The following is a 15,214-nucleotide window of genomic DNA, read 5'->3' as shown; positions in this document are numbered from 1 at the left end:
CAGCAGGAAGGCCCAAGGGCTCAGGGGCCCGGCACCAGCGCTCTCCTACCTTCCCTGGCGCCTGGTCTATGAGCACTGCAGCCCGCTGTCCCACGCACAGTTGCTCCCCTAGGGAGCCACAGGGCCCAAGCGGGGAGGGCACGTCCAGGAATGGGATGTGCGCCCCCAGCCACTGCCGGAAGCGACAGTGCAGGGGAGCCGTCCAGCAGCCCCCCAGCTGACCCAGATTAAGGTAAGGGTGATGGCCTTGTGCAGCAGCTGTTATTCCATCCTGCTGGCCCCCCTTATGTTCATGGCCCCAAAGGAGGTCCCTGAAGGGCGTGAGCAGGAAGAGAGCTCCTCGGATTACGAGTGTTTTCTGTAAGCAGTTCGAGGGTAAGCCGGCTCCCTAATCTCACAGGCCACTGGTGGTACATTAAAAAATAAAGCAAAGAAAAACCCCACCATTCTGTAGCCATGGACCTATTTTTGGCTTTCATAAATGACAGCAAACCCCTGTGGGATCAAATAAACAATCGAATGGGAAGCCTTCGAGTCTGTGGTTCTTTCTACCTTGCTGTCCCACACAGACCTCAGCGTAAGCCCGAGGTGGCTGGAAATCCTGGCCCGTGACGAGCCTTGGCTCCCGTTGTCCTCTTAGACTCGGAGCACCACGTGCATACCAAGTCCTCAGCCGAGGACTGGGCTGGGGTGCACTGAGGCAAGCTGATGCAGACCCTGTCCCCTGAGCCTGGGCTGCTGCTCAGGAGACACAACAGCCTCGCTCCTGACCTCGGGGGCATCTCCTTACTTTAGTCCCATATCCTGACACACGAGGGTCTCTCCCCACGGCTGCCCCTAAGATGTGCCAGGGCACTCCTGAACAGCAGCTGAGCATCTCCAGCCCAAGATCCAGGAGCCTGGCAGAGAGGCCCACGTAAAAGTAGGGCCACCCCCTCTGCTCAGGGCTGTACAACCCCCCCGTGGTCTGGCTCAGAAGAGAGACGGTCTGTGCCCCAGCCAGCACCGGGGGCAAAGCCCATCGTTCTCATGGGTGACGCACCCTACCAACTTTGTTAAGAAACCACCCGAAAGAAAAGACAGAAAGGTTCCCCACAAGACAAAAACCACCACCACCGAACACTTTTCTGTCAGAGCTGTATTTAGGGCCCCTTCCTTGGACATCAAGTTGCTGGAGGGACAGGTCCAGCACGCATGCTTCATGAGCCAGCAGACACTGTCACAACGGGGCAAGAGTCACAAGCAAGGACAGACACAGGCTCACTTCACTTCTAAGCCTGATGTCCCCTTGCTCATGAACGAGGCTGTCCATGGCTGGCCTCTCTCGGGCCATCATTCGGCGCCTGCTTGTCCCCCGGGTGCTGGTCGAGCCTTCCACGAGTTTTGACCAGAGAGGGGAGCGAACGAAGCAGGGCTCTTAAAACACGCTTCTTTATACACTCCAGGAATCAGCCGGACCAAAATCAGTGGCAGCGCAAGGACATTCACTGGCAGCTTTCCCTCTGCCCTAAAGGTCAGAGTCCCTGAGCCTCTGTCGCCAGCCCAGGGGGTGTCCTGCAAGGACAGTTCCGCTCCCCGGTCCCCTGCAGCTGAGTGGGGACCTGCTTAGGGGAGCAGCACACTCTGGGCAGCGCTGTCCATGGCTGCCGATCCAGCTGGCAGCCGACTCGAGTGTGTGTGGCGTGGGGCTGGCTGATGGGTCGTGATTGGCCTGCTCTCTTGGCAACCTTCCTCTGAGGCGCCCATGCTCGTCAGGCCTCGCGCCCGAGGGGATCAGGTGCTCCGGGATGTCTACCTGGAAGACATCCTTCCCGCCTCTCCTGGGGATGGGCTCCAGTAGCCACCTGGGGTTGGCCAGGGTGGTCAGGTACTTGTGCTTCAGGTCGGCCAGCACGGCTTGGCTTTCCAGGTGTGCAGCCTCGTCAGGAGCTAGGAGTTCTGGGCACCGCACAGTGTCCCCAACGTCCATGAGCCCTGTGCACAAAGGGAGAGGCACCTGGATGATTTTCCTCTGTAAGCCCAGGCTGCCTGGGGGACAACGTGCTCACTCAACTCACGCTACTCCCTCCAGGAGACTGACGCGGTATCGCCAAGTGGGCACGGAGGAGTGACTGGGGTGCCTCCCAGTCAGCGTTTCCCACGAGCCAAACGCTGCTCGGGGAGCTCTGGGCGAGGCCGCAGGAGGCAGAGAAGCCGAGACTAGAGGGCCTCATCCTGCACGACCCCACCCAAGTCACGGGCAGGCCCCAGTGACACTGCTGAGGGAGGGTGGCAGGTACCAAGGGGCCCCTGCAAGGGACAGGCAGCCGAACGTCATCTTCCCACAGCCCCTCGGACCTCCCATGGCCTGCGGAAGCACAGAACCGTGGATGTCAATGAGCATAGTCCAGCAGCCCTCCAAGCTCACGGCCCATGGGCCTGACCTCTCCCCAACGTCCCCCGGGTGCCCGAAACCCCAGTGACCAGGATGCTGGGCGAGTGGAGATGGTTGCCTCCTCTCTTCCAGTGCCACACAGTCAGCTGACAGGAACGGAGGGGGTGCATCACTGGGGGGGACTCATCCAGCAGATGGAGTCTCTGGGGAGCTTGGGAAGGTGGGTGGGGACAGTGAGAGAAAGGCACGGGCCCCAGAAGGCATGTGTTGTCTTTGAGGACCAAGTTCACTGAGCCCCAGGGCAGCTCAGAGGATGGACGGAGGGCCCCTTGTTTTCACAGCCCAGGGCACCGGCTCTAGCCCTCTCCCAGCACAGACAGCCACGGGGACAAAGACACCCACCCCCTGAGCCTGTGCCTGCAGAGGCCTCCAGCGTCTGCCTCATTGTCTAAACCTCCACGCAACAGTCCTCAGCAGAGCTGTCTACGCTTGCAGCCTCTCCCTCCTCTCCACGCACTGTCACCCTCAACTCCGCTAGTACACCCGTCACCACAGGCACCAGTGACCCGCCCCACACCTGCTGTCTCCTCCTCTCACTCACCGCTCGGCAGCCCCGACATCGCTGACTGCCCCTCTTGCCCTTCCTCCCAGGCTTCCGTGTCGCACGCTTGCCTGCTCTGCGTACCTCCACATGGGCCACAGCTGCTTGGCCTCAACTTCCATGGCCAGCACAGACTCAGGTCCCCAAATCCACGTCCCTTCCACAAGTGCCTTTGCCACCAACCTGGTTGTTCTTGTCCCGGACCTAGCGGCCGCCCGTGCTCCCTTTCCTGCACCCACCACTCACGTCACATGGCTGCTATCTCCACAGCCTATCCTGAACCTGACCCCTTTCCCTCGTCTCCACGGCCACACTCTTGGTCCAAGTCTGCAGAGTCCCACTGCCCTCTCCTGCAGTCTCCCCGACGGCCCCTGCCTCGCAGTGCCCCCACTGTGGCCAGAGTGGTTCTGGTCCAGGGGCGATGTGATCACGTCGCTCCCTTGCTGAAAGCTTCCAGGGGCTCCGCCCCCAACTAGCACGGATGCACGTCTCACCAGGGCCCACTGGGCCCCAGGAAATCTGACGCCCCCCCCCCCCACCAACAGCAGCCTGCTCTGCTCTTTCCCTTATTCACCACCCCTCAGCCATCAAGGCCTTCCGTCCTCCCCCAGAACATCTCGAGTTTGTTCCCATCTCAGGGGCCTTGTAGGTTGTGCTGCATTGCACTGTACTCATGTTCTGCCCCCACGCACACCCCAGCCCCGCCTTCCAAGTATTGAAGTCTCATTCCCTAGTATGTCCGAACATGACCATATCATGAGGGAGGACCTAAAGGTGCCCTCCTGTCTCGGAGGCACAGAGTACCTGCTCTGTGGACTTGGGATGACGCGCTTTCCCACTTGTCTCGGCTTCTTCATCTGCACAAAGACAAGAGGGATCGTGAGAACAGGTGGTTAGGTACAAGACAGCACTGCTGGCTAATGACCAGAACAGTCTGGTACTCAGCGGGGACTGCAGACCACCAGGACCCAGGAGGGTCCATCTGATGGGAAACACCTCACTTGGCTCACGGTTTGATCCTGCTAATCATGGCAGTGGGTATCCCCCCACCCTCACTGCCAGGGTCCACAGGGCTGCCAACCAGCAGGCACAGAAAATCATTTCTTGTAAGTTCAAGTGGAGGGTGTCCTTACAGCCCAGCAGACCCGGAGTCCAATAGGAGAAAAGTGTCAAGTCCTCCCACACTGTCCATGGGCCCAGGATTCGGGGACCCTACGAACAATCCCGTTCCCCTCAACATCATCCTGGGTGTGCCCAGCCGGGAGGGGTGCCAAAGGCAACCAGCTGAACACCACACAGCCAGGGGCCTCTTTGAGGCCACAGACCAAGGGCCATGCGGGAGGCGCTGAGCACAGGAAGGGCGGCGCACCGGTGCGCGTGGCCCTGCACACTGGCGCTTCTAGGCACAGACGAACGTCGCTGCTCCACGGCCGTGGAAGGATGGCGGGCGCGTGACGGTGGCGGGGTTGGGGCCAGGGCCGGTGCCGAGAAGGGTGGCCTCCGCCGCTCTGCTGGTGCTCCCAGGCACAGGGTCCGGGAAACCCCAGCCCAGAGGTAACCTTGCGCGCGGAGGGCAGAGCTGCTGGCATGCGCCTGGCGGGTTCCGACTTCCTTCGGACGGGCGGGGCGGGTCCCGCCGAGCGAGTGGAGGGCCCGCTCGGCTGACCAGGCGGCGGCCACATGGCACGACAGTCCTCCGCCTCCCCGTGGTCTCGTGAGGGTGCCCGCGCCAGGACCACCGCCTCCCACGCCCAGGCAAGGAGACGACGCGCTCCGCGGAGAGAGAACAGAGCGCCCGGCCCGCGTCGTGGCTGCCTCAGCGCCGTCGACACTCCCTCCGCCGCCCGGGCACCGAGCACCGGGAGCAGCTGACAGCTGTCCTTCAACCGGATGAGGGGGCGCAGAATCTAACGCCCCTGTTGTGCGCAGACTCGTACCTTCGTAAGTACGTACGCACGCACGTGCAGGAGCGCAGCCCTCCCTTACGCAGCCAGGCAGGCTCGCAGACGGGCAATTAATAGTCACGCGCCCACGTACACGCGCCCGTACGCTCATAGGCCCTGTTGCTAACCGGCGTTGTTGGGCTCACTAGGCCCTGAGGCGCGCGGGATGAGCCGGCGGGGTCTGGGGCCCGCGACCGGCGGGCGAGAGCCTAACGGGAAGGAGGGAAAGGAACGGGGGCGGGAAGGGCAGGAAGGGGAGTGGAGAGGCCATCGTATGGGTGGAGCTGGGCTGCGGGAAGCTGGACGGGGGTGGAGCCGTGGGAGGAGATGGGCCGAGTAGGGGGAGGAGTGGGACGGAGCTGGAGGAGGAGCGGAGCCAAGCTCCGAAACGAGTCGGGCAGAGCTGCAGCCAAGTAGGTGAGCGAGGAGCGGAGCGTAGGTGGCACAAAGCTGGGGACGAGGAGGTAGGGGAGGAGCAGGGCGTGAGTGGGAAAGGCGAGACAGAGGTGGGGATGGAACAGGAGCGGGGCGCAGGTTCGGGAGGAGTAGGGTGGATCTGGGGGAAAGCTGGGGAGGAGCTGGGCGAGGCGGGGCCGGGGGAAATCGCCGAAAGATAAGCTGAGGGAAGAGTGTGGTATAGCAGGAGAGGAGCAGCTTGGATCTGGGGGAAAGCAGGGTAGCGACAATCAGGGAGGAGTGGTGCGGAGCTGCGGGAAAGAGCTGTGGTAGAGGGAGGAGCCGAGTCGAGCCAGGGAAACGCAGGTGAGGGGCACCTGACTGTGGGGTGGGCGGGGCTGGAGAGCGCGTGGCGCCGCTGGGGAGGAGCTGGTTCGGGGTTGGTCCACGGGAGGAACGTGGTGGGGCTTTGGGCGGAGTTTGGGGGACGGTCTGGGCAGGGGTGGAGCCATTGGGCGTGCGGGGCCGGGCTAGGGAGGGGCTGGTCTGGGTAGGACGGTCGCCTAGTGGTGCTTGGGAGCGTGAGGTGGGGGAAAAGCCGGCTGGAGCTGGGGAAAAGCGTTGGCAGGATGAGCTGGCGGAGTGCGTCGGGGCTCGCGAGGAGTTGAGTGGGTGTGGAGCCAAGGGAGGAGCAGGGCGAGGCTTGGAGTGTCTGGGCGGAGGTGGAGGCACTGGAGGAGCCGCGAAGGGCTTGGGAAGCGGGCTGTGGCGAGCTTAGGGGGCAGCGGGGCCGGCCGGAGGGGGAGGGCCGGGGAGGATCTGCGCAGCGGGTGGGCTAGACCCGCCCAAGGGCCGAGGCCCGCAAGTGCTATTTTACAGCGTTCTTAATATTATTTGTCCCACTTGGCGTTAAGAGTCGTCTGTTTCTGTGAGGAGATGTCGATGTGTTTGCCAGGCCCTGCCCTTTTTGCAAGATGAGGTATTTTGCAATTGCTATACTAACACCAATAAGAGCCGACGTTTAGGGCAAGTTGAGGATTTACGGAGGGCTAGGGCTCCTGGACATGTGTCCTTTCTCCAGCCTCTAGCTAGCAGGGATGTCCTTCCCAGGACAGGCGGGACCGAGGCCCTGCCCCAGGTCAACCTGGGTGGCCAGGTACCTCACCTCCTGCCGACCTGCAGCAGTATGTGAAATCTCCTTTGGGGCCAAGCACAGTTTTCCATGGTGGCAATGGGATGAACATAGAGCTAAAATTAGGAAGGCCCCTTGGCAAGCGTGGGTGTATGCTAGTTGTTTATGTCACTGAAAATTCACCCACTCTGTTGCAGGCAATGCCAAGGCCCGGTGGTCTCCCAGTGCAGTCACACAAAGCCTGGGCCCACCCACACAATTCTGGGATGTGGCGTGACTTAGGAGCCTCTGATTCTGAGATGTAGGTGACGCCCCAGGAAGCTTGGCAGCATCAGAGTCACCCTACTTTCATAGCATGCTCTTCTCACCAGCGCAAATGCAAAAGGCAGCTGGAGGAGATGGGCAGAAAGGGCACAGTGCCGCGGCTTGTGCTAGTCACTCTGCTGTGTGGGCTGGCTTGCTCCCTGAGAGGCCTGTTGGTTAACTCTGCCTGGGATGGCAAGATGCCTGAAAGCAGCTTTCCAAGGAAGGTCTTTAATTGCCACGTTTCTGTGCATTGTCTCCACTTTCTCTGGAAAGATGTTTCCCCCGTCACCTCGAGGAGTCTGACTGGAGAGCGCGTCATCGCCAGCAGCTGACGTGAGCCAAGTTAGGGAGGCAAGGTGGTCAGGCACAGCAGGTGGCCTCAGAGCCGAAGCAGTCCGCACAGGGCCGAGCCTGGAGCAAGTGCTCGCTGCAGGTTGGTTTCCTCGCGCTTCTCCTGGTGACGTGGGCGTGGTGTTCTTCTTTGCCAGATGAGTACTGCTGAGTCCTGGGGTGAAGTGAGTGGGCTGGGCTGGAGTCCTTTCTTTGCCAGTCGTTGTCACTGACGAGCTGTGTGACCTTCGCTTACCTCCATTCAGGGTGGTAGAAGCCACACCCAGCATTGCCGGGATGTAAACTTCAGGCAGTGGCACACGGGCCTCACTCCATACCCGGTAGCTAATGGTATTACCAGTAGACTTCATCTGGGCCCTAAATTGCAAAGTACATGTTGTCCCTGAGCAAAATTAGGGTTTTCTGCCAGCCCATGACCTGGAAGCTCTCTCTTGCCTGCCCACCCCTGCTTCTGTGCCTTAGTGACCTTCCATGCACACTGGCTGCCCACGAGGGCAGAGGGTGATCACCGTCACAGCACAGGGCTGAGCAGCCCAGACCAGTGCCCTGGCCTGGGGCTGTCTGTGGCCATATGGTGTTGTGGCTAAGAGGCCGGGGTTTAGGTTCCAGCTCAACAGGCTGTGAGACCTTGAGTCAGTGGTGACCCTTCTCCAAGCCTCAGTCTGCACATTTGTATGCTGGATATAGTAACAATGCACAGTCCTTGGGGCAGTGGTAAGCGTTCAAGGACTTGCAAAAGCTGGAATTAATTTGGTGCACAAAGATGTTTCAGGAAAAAGAAGCAACAAGAGTGGTGCTGAGGTCTTTTGTCTGACTTTGGGCCCCATCGTGGGCTGATAATGATGTGAGAAGCGTTAATGCCACCCTCCCTCCTGCTTTCATATCACTCTGGGGGTTTCTTCCTTAAGCCACCTGTCGTTGATGCAGAAGACAAGTTACACCGAACATGGAAAACCAGAATTGCCCTGATCGTAGTGCCATGAAAGGGGCACCAGGAAAATGCCCTATGTGTTCCCAAGAGCCTGTCGGGCAGCTGCGTCATGGGCATCACCTGGATGAAGGCTGCAGCCTTCCATGCCGCAGGCTGCAGCGTCATAGCTGGAAAGCTTTCACTGGCCCAGCTGGCATCTCTCTGAAGCTCACAAGCCATGGCGTGGGGCCCAGGAGAGCTGGTGATCGCTGCAGCCGTGCCCCAGAGGGACTGGAGCTAGGGCAGGCTGGGCAGGCTAGGTAGGCTGGGATCTGGAACTCCATGAGCTTGAGTCCAGCCGGGCAGGCAGAAACTGCTACCGACAGCCCGTTTCTTGAGTGCCTGCTGGAGGCTGGGAATGGCCCCCTACGTGGTCTGTCTGTGAGAGTCACATTTCCCGATGAGGCCCAGGGGGTTTTAGCGGTGGGCCAAGGCCACGCTGGGGCGCATGCTCTTTCCCCGTCCTGTCACGTGATGGCTCAACACACCGCTGCTCAGAGAAATGGGGGGCCCGGCAGCTAGCAGGGGTCAGTCAGGCAGTCAGGGATGATAACGTTTTGCAGCTGGTGGTGTCTGCCCAGGGTACAAGGTCAAGGCTAGGACTGGGAGTTTCAAGGCTTTGCTCCTGCCCAGGGCTCCGAGGCAAGTCTTGGGCTCCAATATTCAACAGGGAGAAATCCCAACTTTGAGGACTTTTAAAATCCTTTAAATGTGAACAACACATGGCCTTGAGCAACAGCCCCCTCTCGTGTGCCTTCCACCCCTGAAAAGTTGTTACTGTTGCCTTAGAGATTCTTAGAGAAATTTCCCATGTTGGTAGACTTTTCACTAATATTGCAGAAATACCACATCATGCCTCTTCCTCAAGGGGTGATATCCACGGCTGCCCAAATGCCACATACCTTCAAGTAAAAAGCGGATGGCAGCATGTGGTATTTAGGGACATACTATCTTGGTAAAGACAGAATTGAAATTCTTGGCAGAGCATGCCATCCCTTTTGATACTTAACCCATCATGTCACACCAAATGAAGACTGATTTCCCTCATCATGCCAGCAACTTTGCTCCCCTTACTGCCTTTTTTGGTATAAGCTACTACCTTCATGCTCACCCCTGTCTGATGAGGTACATGGTAATTGGGTGCACATCCCAAGGTTCCTCCTACACTTGTGTTTTCTTCCCCTAAAAGGTGTTATATTTCAGGCTGTCTTTAGTTGTTCCTTCTATCGGTGTGTGAGTTCATGCCTGAGGTGTGTTTCATAGGACACCTAAGAGAGGCAGGGTGGGCGGTGGGGAGGGGGGTCCCTGGAGGAACATCAGCAAAGCCTTGCAGTGTTTCCCAGTCTGACTTGTCTGCAGCTTTTACGTTAGAAGTGCAGAAGGCCATGGGGCATTCCCTGGCAATCCAGCTGTGGGCTCCCCTTTGCAAGAAGCATTTGCTTGTCAGAGCCTGAGGGTGCAAAGCAGGCAGTGCCTGGCCTACAGTGACCTGGCACCATGGGACAGGCTCTTAGGCTGCGACTGCAGACCCAAGGGACCAGAAGCCCTTCACCTTGCACACGGGAGCCCCCAACTGTGGGAGTCCTCCTTTATTCCGAGGCAGCTATCATTGTTTCCCTTTCCTGAGGCTCTTTGTAAAGCTAGATGTGGGGGGATAAGCAGAATTCCTAAGTCACAGAGGAACAGGGAAAACCAGGAGGAAGGCGGGGTGAGACAGAGTTCAGCGTCGTCATTCAGGTGAATGTAACGCAAATGGAAAAAGAAGTAGTCATACCTCACTTGGTGACAGAGAAATAATTACAAAGACCTGGTTGTGCATTTCTGTTTTGTTTTTCCCTTATGCTTTATAAAATGATTTTGTAAAGGGAGTCATCTGTGAAGCCATCCTAGCAAGCATGGGCGCTCGTGCGACCCCTGGTGGAGACTTTTAGAAATTCTCTACCTCCATGCTGGAGGGCGCTAGGGCTGTCTGCTCCCAGCTCTGCCTGTCCGCCCATCTGGAGCTGAGCTGGCAGAAGCAGTGAATGGCAGGATGGCAAAGTCTGGGAAAGGAAAGGGAAGAGGGGAGGGGTAGCGGGGAGAGGGGAAGGGAAGGGGAGAGGGAAGGGAAGGGAAGGAAAGATTGGTCGCGGGATGGTGCAGGATGTCCAGAAGCCAACAGGGCTTTGACTAACCTCTTCCATAGGAGAGAATCCTCTCACCTCGTAAAGTCCTGGGCACAGTGTGCGACGCAGGCAGATGTCAAGGCTGTCGTGATAGCCAGCCTGTCCTCTGCTCCCTCGTGATGCACAGGACTGTACTTCTGCTTCAGTAGAATCAGATTCTGGTTGTGATCCAAGTCACTTTCACAGCTGCGTCAGAAGCCGCAGGGCAGCCCAGATCCAGGCAGTTGGAGAGCCGAGTCCCAGCACTGCCTCACAGGTCCTGAGACGGCCACTTCTGGGAGCAGAGCCCTCAGTGCCCAGCAAATTTGGCAGCGGTCGCAGGTCACACCAGGCACCTCCTCAGAACCAGTTCACGGCCCCACGGAGACCAGGCCCCTGCCTGCCTCTTCTGCAGAGTGAGAGAACCCTTCCTGGCAGCAGGCTGAGTACACAGCCTGGGCCACTCTGCCTTCGCATCCAGGTAATTTCCATCATGCTTCTCACCCCAGTGGCCCCTTGGAACCCAGCAAACAGTGCTAGCTCTGGGGACATAGCAGCAAACGGAAGGGTGAGAGCCTGCCCGCTAGGAGTGCCCCTCTGAGGACCCCAGATCCTGAGTGAGAGACGAGTCCTGAAGTCTTCCCTGAAGCCTCATCCCTGTGATGTGGCAGGGGTTTGCGGAATAGTTACCAGTTTGCTGATGTGTGCTGCCCTCAGCCCCTGGAGTTCGGGCCAGAGGTGGGAGTGTAGTAGAAGTCCAAGGGTGAGGGGGCTTGTGCTGCCATGCAGGATGGTACCTCCTCTCGCACCAGCTCAGCACTGAAGTGATGTGGTGCAACAGCCCCAGGAGGGGCTTGCAAGGAGTGTGTGTGTGTGAGAGAGAGAGAGAGAGGGAGGGAGGGAGGGAGGGACTCTTCAAGGATGTCGCCGTGGAAAGAGGTATGGACTGTGCACCAGGTTAGGAGGATGACACCTCGCTGGAGGCCAGCACGAAGGGGTGCTGTGTCGGAGGGCCAGGTGAGACTCCAGGCTGCAGTGGATGCTGGCGTGCATACTTCTCAATTCCAAGGACCAATGCCCCCCTCCCCCACCTCTCTCTGTCTCTGTCTCTGTCTCTCTCCAGATGCTATAAAACTAAGTAAGCCTCACAGAATTTAGGTGATAGGTTGGGGCCAAGGATGAGAAAATCCTCAATTGCTTGATAATGATAATTAGTAATTAGTAAGAAACCCCTGAAGTAACTGGAAAAATATGGCCTTGGCTAGGTTAAGTTATTTGTCATCTGGTGGAACTGAGGCCCAAGACAGGGCTCAACTGCGCTGGGTAGAATTCCATATAGTCCCCATGTTTCCTATCCCCCAGCATACGTGTACTCATATAATCCCCTCCCCTGGCCTGTGTATGGGCAAAACGGACTACTTGCTTGTGAGCACTAGGATATAGCAAGGGTGAAGAGGTTTTGCAGATGGAATTGAGGCCCCTAATCAGTTGACTTTGAGTTAATCGGAAGGAAGACTCTCCTGGGTGGGCCTGACCTGATTCAGGTGAGCTTTCCAGAAGAGGGCCAGCCATTCCCTGAAGTTAGAGATTCCCCTGCTATGTTTTGAGAGCACCTGTGAGAGGGCCACCTGGCAGGGAACTGTAAGCCATCTCTAGGCTGATGTTAGGTACAAGATGGGGACCTGAGTCATACACACACAAGGAACTGAACTCTGCCAACAACCTGAATAAACCTGGATGAGAACCCAGAGCCTCAGCTGAGAACACAGCCCTGGCCAGTAAATTGACCATGGCCTTGTGAACCCCTGAGCAGGAGGCCTTGCTAAGCTGCCGCCAGACGTTTAACCTGTGAAAACTATGCAGTAATAAATTGATGTTTACAGCCACTGAGATTGTGGTAATGGGCTACACAGCACCTGCTGGTTCTACTCCCTCATTCACTGAAGACCTGGGCACTTGGCTCACAGGCTTCCCTGACATCATGAGTCCTGCCATCCCTGTGGGCGACTTCAGTGTCTGCCTGGGCAGCCCGTGCCACTTGCAGCCCCTTGCCTTCTTCCTCACCTCTGACAATATCTTTGCCTGTCCACCTCAGCCCCCCACCTTCAAGGTGGCACCGTAGACCTTATCATTATCAGGATCTGTCCCTCCTCACACATCTTAAACTTCAGGACCTCATTCTTTGGCCCAAAACAGTTCTTTCACAGGCTTACTCTTAACCCCTGTCACCCAAACTGCTTTCTTACTGGCCTTCACTTGGTTTCACACTTGTCCTGCTGCTATTAGCCAGCAAAAAAAAAAAAGAGAGAGAACTAAAAACCAGAACAGAGCTCTGCCAACGCTGCGTGCAGTTTTCTCTCACAGCCCATCAGTCTCATTGCATCTTGAAATGTTCTGAAGTTGTATTAGTTTGCTAGGGCCTTTGTGACTGAGTAGCACAAACTAGGTGACTTAGAACAACAGAAACGTCTTGTCCACAGTTCTGGAGGCCGGAAGTCTGAAATCCAGGTGTTGGAAAAGTCCCGCTCCCTGTGAAACTAGTGGGGGCAGGATGCTTCCTTGCCTCTTCCAGCTTCTGTGGGTTACTGGCACTTTCTGCCGTTCCTTGGCTTGTAGAGCCATCACTCCAGTCCTCCATTTCCCGCAGACATCTTCCTTCAAGGTATGCTTGTATCTTTATCCAAACTTCCCTTTCTTTATGGACATGAGTCAGATTAGGTTCGACTTCATAACCTCATGTTAACTTGAGCACCCTGTAAAGACCCTATTTCCAAATAAGGTCCTCTGATGAGGTACTGGGAGTTAGGACTGCACCAATCTTCTGTGGGGGGGGGGGGGGGGAGGGGCAGGGGAGACATTCAACTCACAGCAAGTACAAGAGAACCAAAGGCACAGAATGCACAGCAGAGGCCTGCACCCTACCCTCAGCGATCCGATGCTCATTTGAAATGTCTCTGGTTCCAGTTTTTCTAACAGGTTGCCTTTATCTTTGTAATAACTCTGTTTGTATTTATATCACCTTTTGTGTGTTGTCACCTTTAGGCATTAGCTGTTGACTTCCTGCTTTGATAGGTGAGATTGTACTTCACGCATCCTTTCCTCTTTATATGTTTATATTTTAAACTCTTGATTACAGTAATTGAGCAAACATATACAAAAGTACAGAAAATAGTATAATAAAGCTCACATGCTCATCACCAAAGTTCATCAGTTATCAGCTCGTGACCAACTAGTTCTCTCCTACCATTTTCCCCTTCTCTTCATTTATCAATATATTGCTATTTTCAGGCTTCCTGTTGGCTGTTTTTGTATCTTCAAATAATATCTGTATACCTCCTTCTCTTTTCCCATCAACTAGGGACAAGAGCTATGGATTTTCTACTTTGTAAAGATGATTTAATGTGCCTGCGTGTCCTTCCTCTCTCCCTCCCCTCCCTCCCAACTTTCTGTCAGTTGGTGTTGCAGGTCAGGCTCCCAGGGAAGCAGGCTCACAGCTGGAGATTAATGTGCAGGAGTTTCTTAGGGAGTATGGAAGGGAAGGGAAAGGAAGGGAGGGAATCAGGACGGGGCAGATGGAGATGGACTATGATGCAGCCTCAAAGGAGGCTGTCCTCAGCCCCACAGGGAGCTCTGAGGCTGGGATGGCCTTTCAGAGATGTCCCAAGTTGGGGCAGGAGGGGGACCTCTACCGCTCCAAATTGGATCACCTGGAGTGAGCTTCCTGAGTTCAAGTGTGACCTTGGCTGAGGTGACTGTCTTTATCCAAGACAATTCCTGAGGGCGACTCAGAGCCAGCTAGGGAAATAAGAATTTTGCTCTTACGAGAGTCCCGAGGGGTGCATCAGAGAGTTGTCGTAGCTATACTTGTCCTCTTCTATTGTCCATTGTTCTTTGACCATAATAAAGTTTTCTGGGGTTTGTTGATAGAACGTTAAAAGGCAAACAACTGTTTGCAGTATTGTGACTATGGTAATTTCATTCATTACAGTGCAGTGTAGGGTCAGGATTCCATTTCTATAGTTGCAGTCATGACCCCCATGCTGCTCAGATGAGACTTCAAATGGAGTCTCCTTTTTTTATACCCTTTACTTTCTGTCCTAAACCTTACCATGTTCTACTTTGCTTTATATTAAACCATGACCTTCCTTTGTGGTTTTTGTTTTTTTCTGTAGTTTCTGATCACATTTTCTTCTTCCTCCCTCCCTCCCTCCCTTCCTTCCTTCTTCCTTTCTTTTCCTTTTCCTTTCCTTCTTTCCTTTCTTTGTCTTTTCTTTCATATGCCTGCTTATGGCTGCAGCCCGAATATCTTTTAGTTCCTTATTCCACTTATGTCTGGGAATCCACCCTATTCCTATTGAAGGCCCCTGACTTCTGCTCCAGTTTGAACTGGCTGCTTACTATGTGGCCAGAGACTTGGAGAGACTTCTGTTCTGTCAGCACTCTCTGCTGTTTGCATGCACTTGAGTTCTCCCATGGCCCGGTTTGTACTACCTACTACATGAAATCCCTTATTTCCTGGAGGTCTTCCTCCCAGAGGCTCCAACTTGCTGTTTTGGTCTGGACTGGTTACTCTGTAGGCTTGCTGCACGCTTGTCCTGCTGGAGAATTTCCTAAAGAAACATACGTGTATATAATTAACAATTAAATAATTTCACATAACTAGTATATATAATTCCCCTATGTGATACACATAGATTAGTTCTGGTGGAGCTAGTGGCGATGGCGTTTTCCTGTACTTCCTTCTGTTGCCAGAGTACATCCCCCAGTACCCTCCTAATAAAGGGTCAGTCAAGTAGAAGGTAAATGTTTGAATTCTTGCACATCTGAGAACATCTTTATTCTATTCTCATCCTTTTTGGCACTTTGGCTATGTGTAACGCTTCATGGTGACATTTTATGTAATTTTTCAATCTCTGAAACATTTTCAGCATCTTTTTTGTCTTTGGTGTTCAGAACTTTCACAAAACTATGCATAAGCATGGGTATGTTTTCCTTCA

The 15,214-nt window shown here is 55.6% G+C and overlaps 1 protein-coding gene across 2 annotated transcripts in view; it reads left to right on the top strand.

The window, feature by feature from the left end:
• The first annotated feature begins 5,228 nt into the window (after positions 1-5,228).
• IDS (iduronate 2-sulfatase) overlaps positions 5,229-15,214 on the top strand; it is a 40,055-nt gene continuing 30,069 nt past the window's right edge. The window contains exons 1-2 of one of the 2 annotated variants that reach the window (XM_073227989.1): positions 7,046-7,185; positions 10,425-10,698. The gene's annotated coding sequence lies outside the window, so the exon portion shown is untranslated. Of the gene's footprint in view, positions 5,336-7,045; positions 7,186-10,424; positions 10,699-15,214 lie in introns of those variants that run through there. The other variant, XM_073227990.1, reaches the window with a different exon arrangement.

Source organism: Manis javanica, chromosome X (genome assembly GCF_040802235.1).
Source record: "Manis javanica isolate MJ-LG chromosome X, MJ_LKY, whole genome shotgun sequence".
NCBI lineage: Eukaryota > Metazoa > Chordata > Mammalia > Pholidota > Manidae > Manis > Manis javanica.
Note: the sequence above shows the minus strand (reverse complement) of the source record. Positions and strands in the feature narration are given on the sequence as shown.